This window comes from Haliotis rufescens, unplaced genomic scaffold, assembly GCF_023055435.1.
Source record: "Haliotis rufescens isolate VD_foot unplaced genomic scaffold, xgHalRufe1.0.p SCAF_22, whole genome shotgun sequence".
NCBI lineage: Eukaryota > Metazoa > Mollusca > Gastropoda > Lepetellida > Haliotidae > Haliotis > Haliotis rufescens.
In genome coordinates, this window is record NW_025963913.1 from 5,184,274 (window position 1) to 5,206,956 (window position 22,683).

The 22,683-nt window shown below is 42.7% G+C and overlaps 1 protein-coding gene across 1 annotated transcript in view; it reads right to left on the reverse strand.

The window, feature by feature from the left end:
- LOC124136293 (globin-like) overlaps positions 1–22,683 on the reverse strand; it is a 76,909-nt gene that overhangs the window by 51,274 nt on the left and 2,952 nt on the right. The gene's annotated exons all lie outside the window — the stretch shown is intronic.

Here is a 22,683-nt window from a genome sequence, read left to right on the forward strand (position 1 = left end):
TAGCAAACTTTGAGAAGCATATATCAAAACTGATTTAATTCCGTCACGTTGATAGTTGAAAGTGGTATGGTAAACATTTATGTGTTGGTGGTTTTATATTCGGCAAAAGCAAAGCAGAAGAGGTGGTTTATTGGAGATGCGCTTCCAAAGATTGTAAAGAACTGTCAGTGATCGACATTCTGACGCGAGAAGGAGCGCACCATACCCACATGTACATGTCAATAAAACGGTAATTCAGTTTTCTACACATAGCATGGGAATAATGTGGTGTTAATTTAAGTTGTTTTAAGAAACTGTAATAATAATTTACATACAAAAGTAAATTATTACATTGGACCAAAAATGTTTAAAAGAAATACCGTATTGCTACATTTGTATTACAGCTGCAAGGGCCGTTCAGGTCACTAAAGTTCAAGACTACTACTTCCCTGGCACCGATGCCAGCCCTGTACGACGAAGGTGTGTCATCTCTCAGAGATGGCGAGTGTCCTCATATAGAAGCGATGCCAACATTCCACAGCAAGAAAGACATCCTATACTGTTCTAGACCAACTCATCGACGAGACTTCTATGTCATTTGTGGCTCTTTCAATCAATCAGTGTTTATTCAGAATGTCGGCGATCTAGCCCATGGTTCACATAATGCTTTGTGTTACTACACAACAATTCAAGCAGTGGTCACAGCAATGCCCCTGTAAATAATATTATATACATGTATACATATCAAGGCATACAGCCCATACCACCTCTACCATATACAGGTATGAATACAACACAATGATAATATATTAAATCAAAACAGTACCAATATCCACAATTTGTATGTATCACGATAAGGATACACAGAATTAGCGCTCAACGTCTTTCTATCCAATCTTTCCTTTACTTGAGGCTAACACATAGATATGCCTCCCAATGTCCATGCTTCAACTTCACTGTTACACATAAAAAAGGATGGTATTAAAACATAGATGGTCTTTACTCCTCGAAGATGTGAGTTCCTGTTATTGTAAACACAAATGTTTCTCATTTTCCACAGTGCACATGTTTCACGTATAAGAGCAATATTTGCACAGTCTTTCTTCTCTTGGAATATTTTCCCATCTTCCTTTTGTAGTATTTAAGTTATGGTGTCCGCATCTAAACTTAGCAAGAGCTCTCTTGAAATGAAGGCTTTTTATGTGTAGTAGATAGCCTTTGGTAGAGTTCAGGGCCAACTTTCACAAAGCGATCTTAGCGCTAAGACTATCGTAAGCCTATGTTAAAGTATGGGGGTTACGATCATCTTAGCGCTAAGACTATCGTAAGACTATGTTAAAGTATGGGGGTTACGATCATCTTAGCGCTAAGGTCACTTTGTGCAAGTGGGCCCGGGACCCCGGAGAAAATTTCATTCTTTTCAACAACAGCGAAACGACAAGATCCAACCCAGTGCACATACTGCGTTGTATATCTTCATTGTAACATTCGAGAAGAGAGTGAATCGCAATTATCGCTATCGAAACAATTAATAGAGCAGACCTCACTACAATATGATTCTCAGGGCGTAATCCATGTGCGAGCTGCGCAAATCCTTCAGGTAACAACCGTCTAACAGCGTTTCATACTCTGGTGTGAAATGGCATTCATTGGTAAGTTTGTGCTATTCGGCTAAGTTGCACTGAATAGTATCCCATACTTAATCTATTGTGTCGGTAACAGTAAAGGAGATGTATTTAACTATTTCACGCCCTTGCCTTACATCTAACGGTTTCTTTTAAGTAGACATTAAATATACACAAAGGCATGTTTTGTACAAAACAATATTTTGTAGGAAACATGAAATTTGGTAGGAAATTTTATGACGATACAATTGTGTCGAGATTTTGTTGGAAAAGAACTGGGCTTATGCTATATGCCTGTCTAACCCCTTCATGTATCTAAAGAAGTTATATTTGACTAAATCTCAATCTACATCTGCCATAAGACCTTAGTGTTGAAGCAGGTTTTGCCATGAAGGCGTGGGAATCACGTTTGCGTTGAGACATAGAAAATGATAACGGAAGAAAAAGCAATGTGATACCAAGAATCTGGAGTATTCCGATTGGCCTACCAGGAGGACGGCGTTTGTGATCAAAATCGCTTTAAAACTGCACAAAATGCGTCCAAGGAATCTGACGTAATAATGACATGTTTTAACAAATGCATAGAAAAGTCAAGTATTCTAACATTGTTGTTTTTGCGCTGAACGGCATGATGAATATGGCGTTGTTGAAGAGCACTGCATTCGGAGATCGTATCCTATTGTGTCAGATGGTTCATGGTCATATGATCATTACCGGAGTTTTTATTGTGTTGGTTGCTTGATGGATTTGGAGTGCTTATTTATAGCTGGATACCACTGCACATATACCCGTTTCAAAAATAGATAATAAATATGTGTTTTGAAAGGAACTATAGAACTATAGAACTACTGCACCTACGTATTCCTGTATATATATATATATTTGGAACAGAAAAGTTATGTGAGGTACTGTATCAGAACTGTTCTATGTGAACCATCCACGTAGTAAACGGCTCATTAAAGTTTGACAAAGCAGTGGTTATGTTAAGGCTATCTAGTTAACCGGCAAGGGTTAACACTTGGCGTATAGTCGTATCAGAAGAGGTGTAAAATTGTATGGTGCACTCAAATGCCACCATAACAGGAGCGATGAATGAGTCGGTGTCTTTATCCCAATGACTCACTGACAGCAGGTTCTGTCTAAAAGGTGTGCTGTGTGTTGCAAATGTATATATTCCACAACGGTATTGTTACTAGGTATTCGCCCGTCTTAAGAAGTTCCGAGATCGAAATACCTATTCGTTTAAATTTATACAAAAACTTGGTATGTAATGGCGTGGTGTGTCTCGGTACACGCAGACGTGTCACACTGTCACGCACTGTCTGATAACGACGTGACATGGCAGGTTATCAAGGTCATGATCGACCGTCCTCACCGTGACACATGGATTTGGGGAAACATTCTAACACGGAGGCACTAGTATGTAACCTGGATAAGAAGAAACGTGAACCATATAAAGTCTGCATGTTAAGAGGGAATGTTTCCAATGTGTACCACCTAATGACAAAATTAACAATCAGTCGAGTGTTACCACAGAGTGTCTTTATTTCTATCACGATATGCTGCACATGAGACAAATGGTGCATCTCGAGTCATGGAACTATGACGTCACATGTGACATGTGTGATACGTTCATGAGCGCCGGTTCACACAACATAACAGTATGTTCGTTTGTTCATCGAATCACTCTAATATCTCTTGAATGTAAGTTATTCTTCATATATTAACCAACATGTACGATATTCGCGTTTCTTTTGGCGGTGACTATATTTAATCTGGGTTTACTGACTCATGTGCACTTTTATCAGAGTTATCTCCCCTGTTGACACAACGCCGTTAACATGTGGCGTTAACTTAACGATTTATTGGCTAAATGTAAATCAACGTGGTTGACATTAATGACCGTTCTTCTTTAATTAAGTCGAAACCTCAACACTGCGAGATAATGAAAAGCAAACCATATGGTGGAGAAAAGTTCCTGGCCGGTTTAAAAGTAACGGTACATTTTCCTCAACCATGTTAACGATAAACTTAAAAGCTATCGGTTTAACGAATCCCCTTGCTCGTATACAAGAGGAATAATATTTTAAAATGGATATCAGCTCCAAGGCATTAATTGCTCGAGTAAAAGAACGCAACAAAGGTCAAACAGTGCTCATGATTTGTAAATAAGGTAATCGATATTAGTCAACCATTAACCTGAAATAATACATAATTATGATGATGATGGTGATGATGTCTACAACGACGTAGACGATGATGACGGTAGTGACGACGACGAAGACGATGTTGTTGATGAAGATGATGATAATGATGATGATGATGTCGACAACATCGTTGACGATGATGATGACTGTGGTGACGACAACGACGACGCTGATGATGATGAGGTCGACGGCGACGACGACGATGATGATGATGGCAGTCTATAGAAAGTATCTTCAAGTTATAACAATCATACCAGATGATCGTGACGAATGACTGAGTAAGAGTTGTTTAACGCCGCAGTCAGCGATATGCTAGCCACATCACGGGGGTGATAAAGAACATCACGCGAAGAAAGTGAGAATTGTAATACATGTAATAGGTGTTGTCATCAGACTGTAACAGCGACGTGGTTGTTTCCTATCTCGTCATACTATGTAAGGCATGCGCAGATGTAGGTCCCGTCAATTAGTGTGCGAGGTACGCTTTTCTTTATAGATACGTGGATCTGAATGAGTGAGTTGGGTTTAACGCCGCTTTGAAAAATATTTCATTTGCCAGCATGATGTGGGGGAAAGCCAGAAGTGATGGAGGTCTCAGACGTTTAGCACTTTGGTGAAACCCACGAGCACGGGTATGGTGCTGACAAACCTAGAAACACAAGCAGGGTGAACCGGGATTCGAAACCATGATATGTATCTGGCACCCTAAGGGACGGACGGGGCACAGCGAATTTCAGCAGGGGGATCCGGACTGACCGAGAAAAATGAAGAAAGAAGAAGAAGCAGATGATGATGATAATGATTGATGATGATGGTGATGATGATGATGATGCGTTAGGTATCGAGTGAATATATGACAGGTAAGAGGTGAGTGACCCCTTTGACACGAACATAGTTACTGTCTGGGGGTGTGAGGTATGCCACAGGACAAAGGCCTAGGTCCAAGTCCTCAACACGATAGCGCCTGGGTGGTTCGCACGTCTCAAGCGTTACATGGCGTGAAAGGGGCAGGTTGCATTCAAGGGGGAAGGGTGTTTTCAGTCAAGAACAATGACCTCAGTAGGGAGGGTTGTTCTTCATCTGTAATGAGGGGTTGAGCTTGTCCCAACACTTTTCTAGGATTAAATAAGCAAGAATGCATACTTGAGTTACCTAATCAACGTAGTGATCAAAAGATAAAGAAGAAAATCCATAATCTTCTACTTATCAGTATACATTATTAGTATCCTCGTCTACCCGGAAAACCCGTTTTTGAATGTTCTGGTTAAGAAGTGTATATACCCACATGCGCGCGCAGAAAGGACACGTATATTCAAACTTCATTACTCAAAATACACTCTTCTAAAAAAGAAACGCACAGGTAGATTTTTAGTAAATGTATTGTACCTAATAAAGTCGATATATTTAATTTAATATCATAGATACAAATGTGGAATTTGGAAGCTCGATAGTCACATGTTGTCGTTGTACAAAGGCATTGAAAACTATTCATTGTCATGTCACATAAGGCCACAAGGTTGCGCTGAATTCAGTATCTCGTCTGACCGCCCCGGGCAGCAATCACGGCTCTGCATCTCCTCGGTACTGACTGGATAAGTGTACGAATTCTGTCCTGCGGAATTCAGCCTCGCGAAGATGGTTCCTGACAGTCTGGTCCGATATCCTCCTCAAACCAGGGATGCGTCCTGCAGTCTCCGTAGCTGTGGCATTGCGATGACGTAGGTGGAATAGTCGAATGTAGCGATCCTGTGTAAGGGTGATAACTCTTGGTCGGCCGGTTCTCGGACGGTCTGAAGTGGAATTGAACTGTGTGTATCGGTCACAAAGGCGGCAGATGGTGCTGTGGTGGACGTTGACATGGCGTGCAACAGAAGACTGCGATTCACCTCTTTGGAAACGTCCTATTGCGATGTTCCGATCGGCAGCGCTGAGTCTGGGCATTTTCGACAATTGAATGACAAATTATTGGCTTATGCTTGCCTTTTTATAGCCACTACCACGAGTTATGAATGCCATAACTAATACGGACGATTTCATAAGAATGATACCGGTTTGATGAGGTTTCACTGTTAACAGTAGTTGTATTGTCAACAGGGGAAGGAGCGATGATAACACTGCTGGCGGGGAGAAGAGCATTGTGGTATATATAATTGTAGGGAGATTAGTTTAACGTCACTTTTAGCAATATGCCAACATCAAGATGGTGAACAAGAATCGACGTGCCTCATGTAGATTGACATTTATAGTAGCAATAGTAGCAGTAGTAGCCACAGCAGTAGTGAGTGAGTGAGTGAGTGAGTTGGGTATAACGCCGCTTTTCACAGTATTCCAGTTATATCACGGCGTGTCAGCTTAATGTGGGAGGAAAGCCCGAAGTGATGCAGGTCTCAGACGTTTACCACTAAGGTGAAACCCACGAGCACGGGCATGGTGCTGACAAACCTAGAAACATAATCGGGGCGAACCGGGATCATAGGTTTCTGGCGTGCCCAAGGGACGCAACTCTGCACAGCGAGTCGCGGCGCCTTAGACGCCCGGGACACCTTTGCAGTAGTAGTAGTAGTAGTAGTAGTAGTAGTAGTAGTAGTAGTAGTTGTAGTAGTAGTAGTAGTAGTAGTAGTAGTACATGTTGCAGCAGGAGAGGTAAACGTAACAGCGACACAGATAGTGACATCAGCTGTTCAACTGGTAGAAATAGTCATGGTGGGAATAATAGCATTCATATAGAGCAACCGAAATGGCAATGTCGGCTTATGTACAAAGAGGATCGACAGTAGCTCCAGCCCGCTCATCCCCGAGTACGACTGCCTGACGCTGCAGTTGCTTATGGTGAAACCTGACACCGAATGAAACCCATCGCTTCACTGCCCGTATCTCGCATACGGCAACACGTGGTTGCTAAAACCTTAAACACACAAAAAACGAACTACAATTTATTCCATAGGAATTTTGTTCATACAATTTACACATGGAACCATGCATTTAAATGTATTATCTTCACTTACTTTTAATATAATGCACATTTTGTATGGGAAGGTTGCACATCTGGTCATATAGTGTCTCTCGCCCCCTTCACTGTACGTCTGTTTTGTCCAGGCAGTGACACGTCCCAAACACACTCATACAGCGGTTCTCCACAGCAAGGTACAAAATGTTTGAGAGACGTTTGTCGGGGGGTTATATTTTTAGTTCATTTTACAATAGTGTGATAGCGTCTACATCATTTAAACTACACCACTGAAGAACTCACGGTTGATTTTTTAAAATATTGGCATAATTAATCATAACTAATTTCTCCAAAACACTACTTGTTTGAACTTACTGTTCATTCACACGCCGCTCAGCTGTTCGAAGTTTTTTTAATTTTTGAATAATTGATTGTAACTTATTTCTCCAGAACACTACTTGTTTGATATAATTTTTAAAAGATAAGAATAACCTTAACACAAAATAAATGTAGCTCTCGTTTGACTAAGTATGCAGACAGAAACATAGCGAGAGCATTGAGAGTCTGTGAGCAATGTGTTTGAAGAGGTGCGCCATTTTCTTCGTGTATCCAAATTACTTACGACTATTGTTTTACAGCATAGACATATTCCAGGACCACCATAACAGTCTAAGAAGTAAAAATATACAACTGACGTTTTATGTAAATCCCACTCAACAAAAATTATATCGATTACTTCAATAATTCTACTCTTAAAAAAGTATCAATGTTCACGTATCATGCTATGCTAGTTAGAATTTGAATTGTTGAATTGCAACCACTCCCGACAATAGATTTTTACCATGGGCCTGTGGACTTTCAGTGTGGAAAACACGTTTTTATATATCTGTTTAACTAACTAAGGTCTTCAGCAATCTATTGTCACCTGGAATGCACTTATCTGTGAGAGGAGCACGTGGGATTAGAAAGGAATGTAGCACATCATTGTATTGAAACACTTTGATCAATGCCCGGTACAAAGCAACCATCCCATGTCTACGTGTAAGTAGGAGACGTCCCGTAACGACGCTTCAGTGATAACATCGCGTTATGTAGTTTTCCATCTAGGCGCCACACATGTGCAGTTTTACTGAAACTGAAAACTGAAACTGTATCCTACCATCTCCAAGAAAGCTTATATTATCAAAGAGAGTATGTGACTATTTCGGTAAAACCCATATTATAGGTTCGGGTTTGGTGATCACAATAGGAACGCATCTGGAATTTGTTTTGAGAATAGTTTTTTCCCGCTACAGCGACATAAGCACATCTTTTTTTATTTAAAGCCATGAGCCTGAATTTTATTTAAGAACATTTTTGTGGCAGGAAGTTTCTATTGTCAATCAACAGTCTGAAACAAACTTGTGTTTAATAATGGAAGAGCATCGCCGAGCAAAGACACATTTTGCTACTATCTGACCTACTGAACTTTAAAGGTGATAACTATGTAAAAAAAATAGCCTCCCTTGACCCGTTATAAAGGAAGTGAAACGCTGAAGTGCCTGATTGCAATTCGATTTGGTCTACCGGGACAGAGAGATTAGAAGCTATTTTAGGGCCGATTCGATAGTAGGGGTTAATTTCAAGAGACGTGCGCTCGGAGACTGGGTCGGGCAGGCGAGAATATTCACGCGAGTAATGACACTGCAGATACTGACTGATTTGGTGTCGGTACCACAGGTACATGCACACCGCGCCTGCACGCATGCTGAAGGAATTAAAGAGACTCTTCGAATGCTGGAAACACCTCGGTGGTACTTTGACAAAAATGGTTTGAGGCAAGAAAAGCCTGTCTATACAATAAGCAATTTCACAATAACCATCTTAATGTATGACGGTTTTAGATAACAAACGCGGAAAAGAAGTAGGTCGGTCACAGGCATGTATGTTCATGAAGGTATATATTTGTTATTGAAACACAGTAAGCTGACGACATGGACGGCTGTAGGAATTGAGCTGAAGGTCATCTGAGATGGCAATCAATCGACCTCTGACGCACATTCGACTCTCACCTGACTGGCTCCGTATTTTCCTCCAGAAAAGTTTTGTTTGTTTGTTGTTTAACGTCGCACTCAGCAGTATTCCAGCCATATGACGGCGGTCTGTAATGAATCGAGCCTGGACCTGACAGCCCAGTGATTGATATCATGAGCATCAATCTACGCAATTGGTGTATGATGAAATGCATCAACCAAGTCAGCGAGCCTGACCACCCGATAGTCGCCTCTTACGGCAAGCATGGGCTGCTGATGACCAATTCTCTACCCACATCTTCACGTGTGTCTTCCAGCAACAAGTCATGGGGTCTCTCAAGAGAGACCAGAGACTGGGCATGTTTTGATTCACGTGTGCTATGGGATCTATCAACAGAGACTAGATACTGGGCGTGTTTGGACTGACGTGTACAATTACATCTCTCAACAGTGACTAGATGCTGGGCGTGTTTGGACTGACGTGTACAATTACATCTCTCAACAGTGACTAGATACTGGGCATGTTTAGACTGACGTGTGCCATGGGATCCCTCAACAGAGACTAGAAAGTGGGAATCTTTAGACCAAGAAGGGGTTTGCTCAACAGAGACTCGACACTGGGCATGTTTCAACTGAAAACAGTCGGGGCGCCCTCAATAAAGCATAGATACAGGGCATGTTTATACGGAGAAGTGTCGGGGATATATAATTGGCATGTTTAGATTGAGAAGAGTAGGGGCTCACTCAACAGAGGCTAAATAAAAGGCAGGTTTAAATTGAGAAGATTAGGGGCTCGCTCATCAGAGGCTAGATAATAGGCATGTTTAGATTGAGAATAGTAGGGGCTCGCTCATCAGAGGCTAGATAATTGGCATGGTAGGGCTGAGGAGAGTCGGGGCTCGCTCAACAAAGGTGAGATATAGGTCATGTCTGGGCCGAGAAGAGTCGGGTCTCCCTAAAAAAGGGCTAGATACGGTGCATGTCTGGGCCGAGAAGAGTCGGGTCTCCCTAAAAAAGGGCTAGATACGGTGCATGTCTGGGCCGAGAAGAGTCGGGTCTCCCTAAAAAAGGGCTAGATACGGTGCATGTCTGGGCCGAGAAGAGTCGGGTCTCCCTAAAAAAGGGCTAGATACGGTGCATGTCTGGGCTGAGAAGAGTAGGGTCTCCCTAAAAAAGGGCTAGATACGGTGCATGTCTGGGCTGAGAAGAGTAGGGTTCGTTCAAAGAGACTCGACACTGGACACATTGAGACTGGCGTGTGTCAGGGTATGGCACAACAGAGGCTCGATACGGGACATGTTTAGACTCACAGGCGTCAAGAATGAAGAAATACATATCACTAATAGGATAAAGAATGAGGCTGGGAAACGGAAGGATACCAATAGGATAAAGAATGAGGCTCTGTGTGCGGAAGTAACTCTAACGGAAGCATTCGTAAAATCTCTTACACCATCCTCAACAGGTAAAATATGCCTGTTTGAGCTTGATGTTGTCAGTTCACAGATTTTCTCGTATACGGTGTTTGACGATATTTGTTTCTGTTTTTTGGTTTGTTGTTTAACGCCGCACTCAGCAACATTTCAGATTATAACTGACCTGTCGCACTCATCAGTGATCGAGCTTAAGATTGCGGTACGAATTCCCTTTGTAATTACATGCTCTATGAAAAAAAACAATACAAAATAATAAGCAACAATAATACAAATATAAATGATGTTGACGATAATAACCCTCCACCAAATACCTCATAAGCCAGAATCATTTATACGGACGCAACATTGTCAGACGTTAAAGACCAAATTAATGCGACGATAATCTCGGACTGTACATGAACAAGTATTGCATGTCTATTGCTGTACCACCCCAGCCTTCTTCCTTGTGGGGGGGAAGAAATACGTTTGGGTTAGCATCATGGCGGCTTGACGTCGAGGAAAGGAAAGAGCTAATTTCCCAGTCCATCCCTCGAGTTTTATGCGCAGAACCCATGGCCACAAATCCCGCCATGAATTCCCATGTTGCCCGTGTTTAATCCCCGACCCCATACCGAGGTAAACATCACGTCTAGGCGGCCAGGTGGCAGCGTAAACGGAAATCAATCAGATCTGATCGGCATTAATCGCCCAACATCTGGCGAGGAGATGGCGGACGGCACATGCAGACAGGGCAGACGATAAGCTGGGGAGGGCGCCAAACATGATTTGGGTCAGTAGAACACGGGTAGGGTCGTCACGCGATCTGCTGATGCTAATTAGTTCTTGACATGAACCTTGCAGGTATGCTTCTGTGGTGTACAATAATGTTGCTTCTTGTTGATGAGCTCCATGGATTTAGGATGGTTGGCAATACTGGTTAGTGTGTCGCACAAGACAAGACTGTGTTCGAGTCTACAATGAAGTCATTGGTATAGAACGCGTTTAATACAATCCAGGAAGTACTTTCTTTATATTCTCAGAAAGTATTTGAGACAAGTGGAATTAGTACCATGTTGATTTTCAAAAATCCAAAGGATTTGCGGCATTAAACAACAAACAAACAAACTTAACTGTTTACAATCTGAGAAAAGAACCAGGTTTAATTCTGTCAAATCATTTGATTTTTTCAACTTTGTACACCACTATCCCACATGACAAACTTCATCCCTTGAACCATGGGACTTTTGTTACAAAGCGTGGTGACCATCGATACAGTTACATATCTATCTTTAGAGGTTCAGGACAATTTGTCAAGCATGAAAGCAAATGCCAACGGGAAAAAACAATGTGTGAAATGCTGGACTTCCTCACTGATAACATCTGTGTCACATGTGTGGGTAAAGACATTCAGGCAAGAAGTAGGCATCTCCGTGGGCACAAGTTGTGCTCCCCTTCTTCGTGATCTCTTCCTTTTACACATGAATCGGAGTTTCTGCTGGGATTGGCAAAGACAACCAAGGTAATTTTACCAAGAAGTTTTTCGTTAACTTCAGGTATATCGATGATAAGATATCGTTCAATAACGGTCATACAGCCAATTCCCTTCCACTGATTGAGCCACCTGAACTAGAAATAAAGGAGACCAGTGAGACCGCCTCATCTGTTTCATATTTCGATCTTTGCATACAACATTCTTCACAGTACTTCAACTTTATGTGAGGCAATATTCCTGCAGCTCCAGCCTTTGGTGATTACATTTCACAACTTTTGAGGTACAATCGGGCAGGCTCTTTCCACCAACATTTCAAAGAGCGTCATACGACTCTAGCTCAGCGGTTGTTTGAACAGGGTTACAACATTCAAGGCCTCAGTAAAACTTTTAAAAGTTTTATGATAGACATGTGGAGGATACTTTGACGCATCAATAACAAGAATGATGTCCGATTCAGTTCCCTATTTTGACTTGGACCACATGTTCCCGTGATTATTCTGGTGCACAATTGACTTGCCTTTGCATGTGTTTGTGACGGGTGCCACCGTTTGGACAGGATACGCTCAGCTTTTCGCGAACACCTGGTATCATCACTATTTGATAGTGATTCATAAACACATGCTAATGATGTAGTCGGAATCGCACAATCGACTCGTGTGTAGCACAGCGTTTAAAACGTTGGATCGTCATGGGAACAATGCAGGCCATTCTTGGTGCCATGCCGCATTTTAACATGGGTACCCCACTGAGACATAGTATACCGGCTCTCAGTCGACTAGTGACCAGTCCTTGTTTTGTCCCCTTAACGCCGAGCGCCAGGCAAGGTAACAACAAGTTTCCTGCATGTGTTCGAATTTTTCGGTTTGTCAGCGCCATGCCCGTGATGTAAACGTTTGAGACCTGCATCACTTCGGGCTTTCCTAGCATATCGAGCTGACAAGCTGATATAAGTGGAAAACCGTTCAAAGCGGCTTTAAACCCATCTCACTCACGTACTGCCATACTAGCTGCGGTAACCGTATCTCCATGCTGCTCCCTATAAACGACTTTGATATTGACTTGTCGCTACATAAAGCTACAGGCTGCCCCATAGTGTTTTCAAAATAGATTCCTGATTCGGAAAATACCGCACTAGCCGCCATAATGTATATGAACCGTTATCCCACGAAACTGCAAACACGGTTTGTTCCCTAACGCTTGCCTTGAAATATGGGTACTTATATTTTCGATCATGCAACTTAATTGTTATGTATTTATTAGGTTGGAATCACCGAGATGGTTCGGATTTGTGGTCGCTACTGCTGAGTTTCTCACTCGTTAAGTAAATATATCGTAGCACAATCTAAAATACAGGTACAGGCATTTGTACGCATGTGTCTTAGGAAGTGAATCGTGTTGCATTCGCGTTAGATCACGACTCATCTACTTGGCTGAAACATATAAAGCGTGATGCAGATTTGGATCGGGAATCTATTAGGAAAACACTATGGGACAGCCCGTAGCTCCTTGTAGCAAGTCAGTATCAAAATCGTTTGAACGGAGAAACGGTTTCCGCAGCACGGTGTCATCACAGTATATGGATCCAGGTACAATTAATGTGCATGGATGAACACACGTGTAAAATATAGGTACATGTGTACCCGCGGTAACACAAATGTTCATTGGTCCGTTTCATAAATCTATTTCAGCCTTACGATCATCGTGAGCCGATGTTAAGATATGGGAGTTAGGACACTGGCAGCGCTGCGGCTGCTTTGAGACGGAGCCATGAAGATCTGAATGCATGTGATACATTTCTCTCGGTTTCCACCACGGGTTTATCCGACTCCATCTCTGTTGAGCTACAAGCCGGGCATTACCCCTTGCATCATGTGATCACACTCAGTTCTAATCAGTGAGTGGGAGTCTGCAGACGACATAAACAATCTTTGGTTTCATTCAAGCGCTTCTGGCACCGTCTTTGATAAGGACAGCATTCCTACTCTTTCTGTGGGCTTTTTTTCGTCAGAGTATCTCTGGATTGTTACTATTTTCGTGTTGGAGGGGACAAATAGGAAGACAAAAAAACGACATGATTACAAACAGATTCTTTCCTTCTGAATAACCGTATCGTGTTCAGGCCACGCAAGTAAACGAAGAAAGAAGTAACGTTTCACATAAAAACACGTCCAAGGAGACGCGAACTGACCTTACTTGTCAACTGTCAATTAGTAAGTCTATCTATGCTGGGTAGTCTAGTGGATAGAGCGTCTGACCGGAAAGCGGAAGGTCGGGGTTCGATCCCCGGTCGCGTCATACCAAAAGACGTTAAAAGATGGTATTTGTTATTACCTGCCTGGCGCTTGCCATTAAGGGGCTAGAACAAGGACTGGTCGGCTCGGAGTCAGTATACTGTGTCTGAGTTGGGTATCGTGAGTCACTGGGCTAGCACTATGTAACCGGCATTAGTCAATTGAATTTTGACAATCAGAAATTATTTTAAAAAAAACAAAACAGAAAAGACTTTCAACGCATCTCAAAATCTTTACACTAGTGTAAAAATATGAAACACTGTGCTGAAATCTATATTCAGCAAAAAAACCCTGAAACATGCAAACAGCACAAAAACAAAAGTCCCATGAAGATCCGGGTAAGAATAGATCTTCAGCGACCCATGCTTGTCGTAAGAGGCAACTAACGCGATCGGGTTGTCAGACATGGTTGATGTGTGTCATCGTATTCAATGCTCATGATGTCAATCACTGGATTGACTGATCCAGACTCGATTTTTTACAGACCACCGTCATATAGGTGGAATATTTCTAACTGCGGCATTAAACAACAAACAAACAAACAAAAACAAAATCCTCTTCTCTTCGAAGTATTAATGACAGTCCGGACGTGACATACGTATTGCTACGCTAACGCCACGGTTTCCGTATCCAGTGGTGTTGTGCACATTGTTTGCCATGTACCTTCTCAGATATCAGAACCAGTGACACAAGGGGAACTAGATCAGACAGAGACAAATGGGTTCGTTTGTACTGCCTTCACCGCCTTCTTGATCTTATTGTTTTGTCCTTGACCTTACACCATTATTTTGTCACACGATCAAATAACTCAGACCTGACTAATTCAATCAGTATCGGAGGTAGTTCAAAGATTTCGAAAAGACACCATTAAAGCTGACAACCCGTGTCTCCCACGTTGACCTTTCTCATTGACGTATTTGGAGTATTTGAACGGGAACTGTAGATTTACCAGGGAAAAATAGAAGGACGACATCAACTAACTGACATGCTCATATCACGTGCCGTATAATCTAATTACAAGTGTCATGTTTTCTTCAGAGTGTGGATGTACTATAAACCATTGACGCTGATTGGACGTTTATTAAATACTGCCTATAACAGTCACGTCCTTCTGGTTTCAGTTGGCCTGAGTTGTCAAGTTACTCGTATGTATACGTCATAACGCGATGACGAAATATAAGGTTTGAGTATCTCTAATCCAGGTCAGAACAACGACGATCCTGAAATCTTTAACGTCATTTTATTTTTATCGGATTATTGGTGTCAAATTAGTCGTAATATGTTATGACGTTTGAGCTTAACTGGTCCAAGTGTATTTGGGATGTAATTATACCACTTTGATGTTCATAATGTCACTTTTGACGTAGAACGTTTAAAGATGGCGACGAATTAGTAGATAAGGGGGGAAAAGCATGACCTTTTTGACAATCACCAAGAACGGAGTTGACCTTTATTACCACGGGAACCCACGCAAAATAAGTACTTATATAAGTAATGGTGTTAATTCGGAACTGTGGATGGTACGTAGATATAATATCTATGTATAGTGTAGCATTTATCCTATTATTGTATCAGTTTAGGCCAGATGATAATTTATCACAGTGTCCAAGCATTGAATCTGACACATCACTGGGCGTAAGGGTATTACTTTCAGCAGAATAACCGCAAATGATAAGGATTATAGAAATGTCAATGTAAGAGAATAACCAATCCTGGTTGTCCCCCGAAACAGATTCTATTTGGCGTAAAAGGGCAATATGGCTGTGGAAACTCTATGAATGAACCACTGAAAATCAGTGATGACACCAGGATTTCGTTAAAAGGGTAACCATGTCCTGTGACGGCAGCCTGGAAACAAGCCAGATAATCAAGTGATCGATGGAACAGAAATTCCAGTGACACGATAGGGCATTTACTGATTTTGTCGAAACAAATATAAACGATTGTTAATTTTGAATTACGTCTGCTGTCTACAAAGGCAGGGATTCTTCTGCTTATAAGTAAAGAAGAACATTTGAGAAATAAATTCGTTTTGCAACACAGCGGGGGCGGTTTTAATGTCTCGGCCTAAACATTTTTTTGTAGCATACATAAATGCTACTGAGGTCATGCTGAAACTCGGGGACTTTAGTCCATCGGCAGGAACAGCGACCCAGTTCAAGTAGATATAGAACGGCAAGAGAATAGCCACGTGCTAGGAAGATGGCATTACCATCGTTGTAGAGGTGTTTGTACCGTAACGTGAAGATATTAAATATTGTGCGTCTTCTATGACCTGTAGAATGTTAAACTTTTAATGAAAAAAATTCGTCTACACAAATATATTTCGACAGTAAAAAAAGAACAATTATCACACCTCTCTGATTCACGATGCGTGTTCCTCAAATCTATCGATCCCCATTGAATTCTAAATAAATGTGTCTGAATGCCTTATAATCTGACCTGGTTCCTGACAGTATTTGCGTTGCATAACGTTCATGTTGAGAAGAGACGGATTGTTGTCACCATCTCTTCAGAAAATTCTGGTTTGTTTTAACCGATAAATTAAAATTTCTAAAATTATAAGATATAATAGTTTCTAGTAATAGTTTCTGATAATAATGAACGATTAGGGAAGATATTACAACCGGTAGTGAAGTATGACAGTCGATGTTATGACCACCAGCGATCTTGAAGGACGATAGGGGTAAGATGGGACATTTGAACATCGGGATCAGTAGTGCGTAATGCCGCCAAGATGTTTCAAACATTCATTCACCCGACGAGACAAACTGCGTTTGAGTTTCCGAATGGTCATTTGAGGGAGTCTGCCCCTCTTCTCTTGCAGCGCCTGGCTGAGTTCAGCAAACGTGGTCGGCGGCCTATGACGTTGACGCACACGTACGCGTCATGTCCCAGTCATGTTCAGTGGGAAGCCCTTCAATGGATGTTAACAAAGTTAACATTGACAATTCGTGCACGGTGAGCACGGGCACATTTATGTTTCATGACCCCCTACTGTTTTCTTTCTTTTTTTGAAAAGTACATACTGGAAATCATACACTGTTATTACACGTAAATAGGAAACGCCGACACATTCATAAATGTCTGAGTACCCGTGAAGGTCTGGGTAAGAAATGGTCTTCAGCAACCCATGCTTGCCATGAAAGGCGACTATGCTTGTCCTAAGAGGCGACTAAGGGGATCGGGTGGTCTGGTTCGCCGACTTGGTTGATACATGTCATCGTATCCCAATTACGTGGATCGATGCTCATGATGTCAATCACTGGATTGTCTGGTCCAGACTCGATTATTTACCGACGGCCGTCATATAGTTGGAATATTGCGGAGAGAGGAAGGTCCGGGGTTCGATCCCAATTCGCGTAATACAAAAAGACTTAAAACGATGGTACTAATTTGGCGCTCGGCATTAAGGGGCTAAAACAAGGACTGGTCGGCTCGGAGTCAGTATACGGTATGAGTTGGGTATCCGTGTGAAACCGCGGCGTGGTATCTCAGCGGGCATGCAATGTTAGTCCACACACCTTGATACATCTAAGTTCACTGGCTATTGTATGAGATTGTGCGACTGAATAACGTGTCCGTGGTTGCTCAAATACAATCAAGGTGTATGAATACATGACACTTCTTTATGGAAAGCAACTTCTTTTTCTTTGTGGACGTTTCAGAGCTTCTTTTTGCTTCTTAATCTACGTACAAAGAAAAAAGAAAAAGAAGTTGCCATCCATAAAAGACGGTCATGTATTCATGTTCTCCCCACTTCTAAATGCCTGTCAAAGACTTCAACCAAGTTGTAAGAATACAACTCTGACGTAGTTTTCAAGTATTTTCAGAGTGCGCAAACATCTCGTTGTTGTTTTATTTAAAAAGCAAAATGGTACATTGCTATCATCTGCTCTCATGTGTTATGCTCTTCGTTAGAAAATTGGAATGGTTTGTCCAAATGCAATATGTGCTTAAGGCTTTTTCAGCAGTATGATTGTAAACGAGTGATTCCACTATTTCGGCCATGGAAATTTCAACAATATCTCACTTAGGGGATACCAGATATGGGATTTACTCTTTGCAGCTTTGGGGAATCGAGCCTAGGGCTTCGATGTGACGAACGAACGCTTTACCCACTAAGCTACCCCAGCGTGCACATAAATGAAGTATAAAACATCATAATGTCATGGTTATTATAAGGTTTTGTAGACTAGAGGCCAGAGTAAATATATCGGAAGGTCAAGTACGAGGTTGCTACTCCAACTAGGACTGGTGGCCCAGCCGTCTAATGCGTCGTCATACGACGATCGTCGGTCCCAATAGCAGAAGCGCTCTGCGCCCCTTTCCACTAAGCAGTCTTCGCACGAAGACGATCAACGCTTTTACATCGACTTACGATAGTTGTAGCGCTACGATCGCTTTGTGGAACGGAGCCCTGATTACCCATCTTCTCGAGGCAAGGGAGTTAACTCACTATAAAAGTCCAGTGTCCACCCTTGTCGAACTAAGCTGGAATTATGGACTAACGAGTCTATGCATAGTCCAATCAAAATCGCGTAACGAAATCGACATCCGGTTCGTCAACTGCCATGCAGATTTCGGTCGATTGCAGGATTTGCAAAGCATGTGTACCGACAACTTAGCGTCAGCATATATTTTCCAAATCTTTTCATGTATTAAATCAAAGTGGTCATGTGATTTGATGCACTTTGAGAAGTAAGACCCGTTTTATTACAATATACATCTTGATTATCGATCAGATCGTCTTCACTGGACGACACCATTTTGTTTGAAGCAATTATAGTGATATTGAGAGGTGGAAACTGATTGGTCAATAGGAGGACCATAGAGGGGACATCACTCGTGATAGCCACTGGTGACGCTGCGATCGAGCGTGGAAATTCCAGGCAAGTTCGGCAAGGGTCCAAACTGGGCTTTTACAGTCAGTTAACTCCCTTGCTTCGGAAGAATGTGATACAACCCGTGTTAAGGGCTTTCAAAGTGACATGAGGCGTGCGTAACTTTGGGCTCTCCTCCATTAACCAGCAATTGGCATATAATAAAGTCGATGAGCTCAGGGTGCCGTTATTCAAAACAACCTAACCGCAACGACTGTCGTAGTCTATGTTAAAGTATAGGAGTTACGATCACCTCAGTGCTAAGATCGCTTTGTACAACGGCACCCTGATTTGTAAATCACGAATACAAACGTACGTTGGTACTGAACAAGAAGTAAGGTGAGCTTTTATGTATATAATCCTTGTCTTTCAATGAATTGTTAAGGCATGCTTAAGAAATGCAAACATTCCATTAAAAGCCACGGTACTCTTAATGACGCCATGATATTCTCGGCCTTGAAATTAAGTGTTTCTCCAAGCTCGTTGGAACTAATGCAGTTATTGATTTAAATCTCGTAACAAACCGTACGTAATTAATCATTTCGTAATAATTTTGTGGAATATTACTTTAATTATATTTTGCAAATATATGTTTCCAACATGGTTTCGGGTTCAAACACAAGTTTGACAACACGTCCTGGTACATATGCAGATGTTTTGCATAGCATGTCCCCATACCTATACAAGTAAATATAGACATGTAAAATGTGGATTGGGTGGCTTCAGTGCATGACCGTGTGTAATCCTACCTTTACTGTGCGGATCGTTACTCCTCCGCACGCACGCACTCAACCCTCCACCCCGCTCTCTGTCTCAACCCTCCACCCCGCTCTCTGTCTCAACCCTCCACCCCGCTCTCTGTCTCAACCCTCCACCCCGCTCTCTGTCTCACCCCTCCACCCCGCTCTCTGTCTCAACCCTCCATCCCGCTCTCTGTCTCAACCCTCCACCCCGCTCTCTGTCTCAACCCTCCACCCCGCTCTCTGTCTCAACCCTCCACCCCGCTCTCTGTCTCAACCCTCCACCCCGCTCTCTGTCTCACCCCTCCACCCCGCTCTCTGTCTCAACCCTCCATCCCGCTCTCTGTCTCAACCCTCCACCCCGCTCTCTGTCTCACCCCTCCACCCCGCTCTCTGTCTCAACCCTCCACCCCGCTCTCTGTCTCAACCCTCCACCCCGCTCTCTGTCTCAACCCTCCATCCCGCTCTCTGTCTCAACCCTCCACCCCGCTCTCTGTCTCAACCCTCCACCCCGCTCTCTGTCTCAACCCTCCACCCCGCTCTCTGTCTCAACCCTCCACCCGCTCTCTGTCTCAACCCTCCACCCCGCTCTCTGTCTCACCCCTCCATCCCGCTCTCTGTCTCAACCCTCCACCCCGCTCTCTGTCTCAACCCTCCACCCCGCTCTCTGTCTCACCCCGTTGCTAGTCGCATAAACTGGGAATCAGTGGGGATTCCGTGTTAGAACTAGTCCCTAGTAACCTATGCCTGTCGTAAGGGGCAACTTAATGGATCGGGGACCCGTGGAGATCCGTGTTAGAATAGGTCTCCAGCAGCCCATGCTTGTCATAAGAGGCAACTAACGGGATCGGGTGGTCAGGCTCGCTGACTTTGTTGATGCATGTCATCGTATCCCAGTTGCGTGGATCGATGCTTATGATGTCATAACTAGATTGTCTGGTCCAGACTCGATTATTTACAGACCGCCGTCATACAGCTGGAATACTGCTGAGTGCGGCGTTACACAACAAACATCAACGAATTAATCTGGTGGTAAGGCTCGGTGACAGACTTGATGGCGTGTCAAGGTACCCTCGTTTTAAGGTACTACAGTTGAGATCTCGCTATATAGAACGGGATCCAGATCGTTACTTTTCTTACAAGCAGCATGGCTTCGCATTAAACTTTACATTGTCTGTAATGCATTGGCTCAAATGTTAATCTGTTTTTCACAATGTTAACTATTAAATTCATCAATTAGGTTCACGTGTACTTCAAATATCAAATATTCATACTTAAGAAAACGAAATTGTCGCTTTTCGATTAATCTTTGAATCAAAATGCCTTTGGAGTACACTATTTCGTTAGTTTGGTCATAAATTCAGACATTTTCAATAATACAGAGAAGTATCCCTCTGAGTCAATCATTTTAAAGATTCCAATTATTGTACTATGAGGACATATTAACCGAAATGAAACAATATAATCAATGTCAATGGTACATCATTAAATCTCAAAACACGGGTGTGTAGTTACATATCAGGAAAACTCCACTGGAAGTTACAAACTGGTACGCTGCTATTAACAATATTCAAACTTTTTCAATGAGGAATCAAACCTGGATCTTGGCTATGACGAGCCAACGCTTTAACCGCGAGGCTACCCTAAAATCAAAATCAAATTATCATCGCAATTATTTCTACACTTGGTGTACGACAACATGATATGGTGTACCTAGCTAAAGCCAAATCACGAACACTTGGGAGTCGAACCCGAGTCCTCAGCGACGAACCAATGCTTTACCCACAAGGCTACCTCACTGTCCCTTTTCACGCAAGGCCAACAAGTCTCTTCATTGTCATGTAGGTCGGATTCTCGTTGTTATGAGAACCGGGGGAAAGTGCAGGCCAACAGCCACCATGCACTGAACGCACATCAAATTAATCAATATCGTGTTAATATCATTCTGTATGAGTGACATCAGACCCCCCGGGCGACTCTGATTTATTCGTTATCTTGTAATGCTTCTTGGGGATACGGTGTTGTTGCCGTTAACGCGCCCAGTCTGGTTGTTACCGGGCCTTCCTCGTGAATTATGACTATTGAAGTCTAACTGATGGCCCGCCTCAATATAACATGGCAGCCTGGATCCAACTAATACCCTTCGCCTTGCTCTGAATAAACAGTTTGATTAGCATGTAATGCGCCAGCCGAAGGATATTGTCTTGTAGTACTGCGTTGCACTGGTACTGGAACCGACTGCCTCAGCAACACCATCTGTCTTGCATCTAGCAGCTGGTTCAGGCTTACTGCGGCTGCTTGATTAATTGAATTATTTTGTGGGTCTGTCGTCCTTTAGCTTTCTGTCCTGACACATATCACATCGGTGACGGTTAATGTTGGTGGTGCCTGTTAGTGTCAGTTTTCGTTTAATGAAGGTTTGAGCAGTACATTAGTTCTATCACGGCTTGATCCAAGTGAGAAGTCGGGTCCTCCAGAAGGGCTCGTTAAATCTCCACCATCATCATCATCATCATCATCATCATCATCGTCGTCGTCGTCGTAATCATTATCAACAGCTTGGTGTAGGTGGAAGGTTCGAAGTGATGTAGGTCTTAGACGATAACAATTTTAGTGTCATCCGCGAGCACGGGTGCAGACAACCCAAATAAACAGAATAATACCGAATTTGGGATTTGAACCCACGGTCATCACAAGGGAATATTATTCCAGCAATATAATTATTCGACCAGTATCAACAAGTAACACGATCTACGCCAATCAGGGAACGGTGGCACGCATTTAACCATGACCACCCGATCTCCATTTCATTTGTTCTTTCGGCTTTCGTGACCAATTCGTGTTATTCCGGGACAAGCCGGGGGGGGAGGGGAGTCTTCTTGCAGGTTACGGAACGGGACATGTGGTGGGTTTGTCAGCACCATACCCGTGCTCGTGGGTTTCACCGTAGTGGTAAACGTCTGAGAACTGCACCACTTTGGGCTTTCCGCCTACATTTAGCTGACACGCTGTGATATAACTGGAATACTGTTAAAAGCGGCGTTAAACCCAACTCACTCCCTCACTCACTTAATCACGCAAATGCCATTAATGGT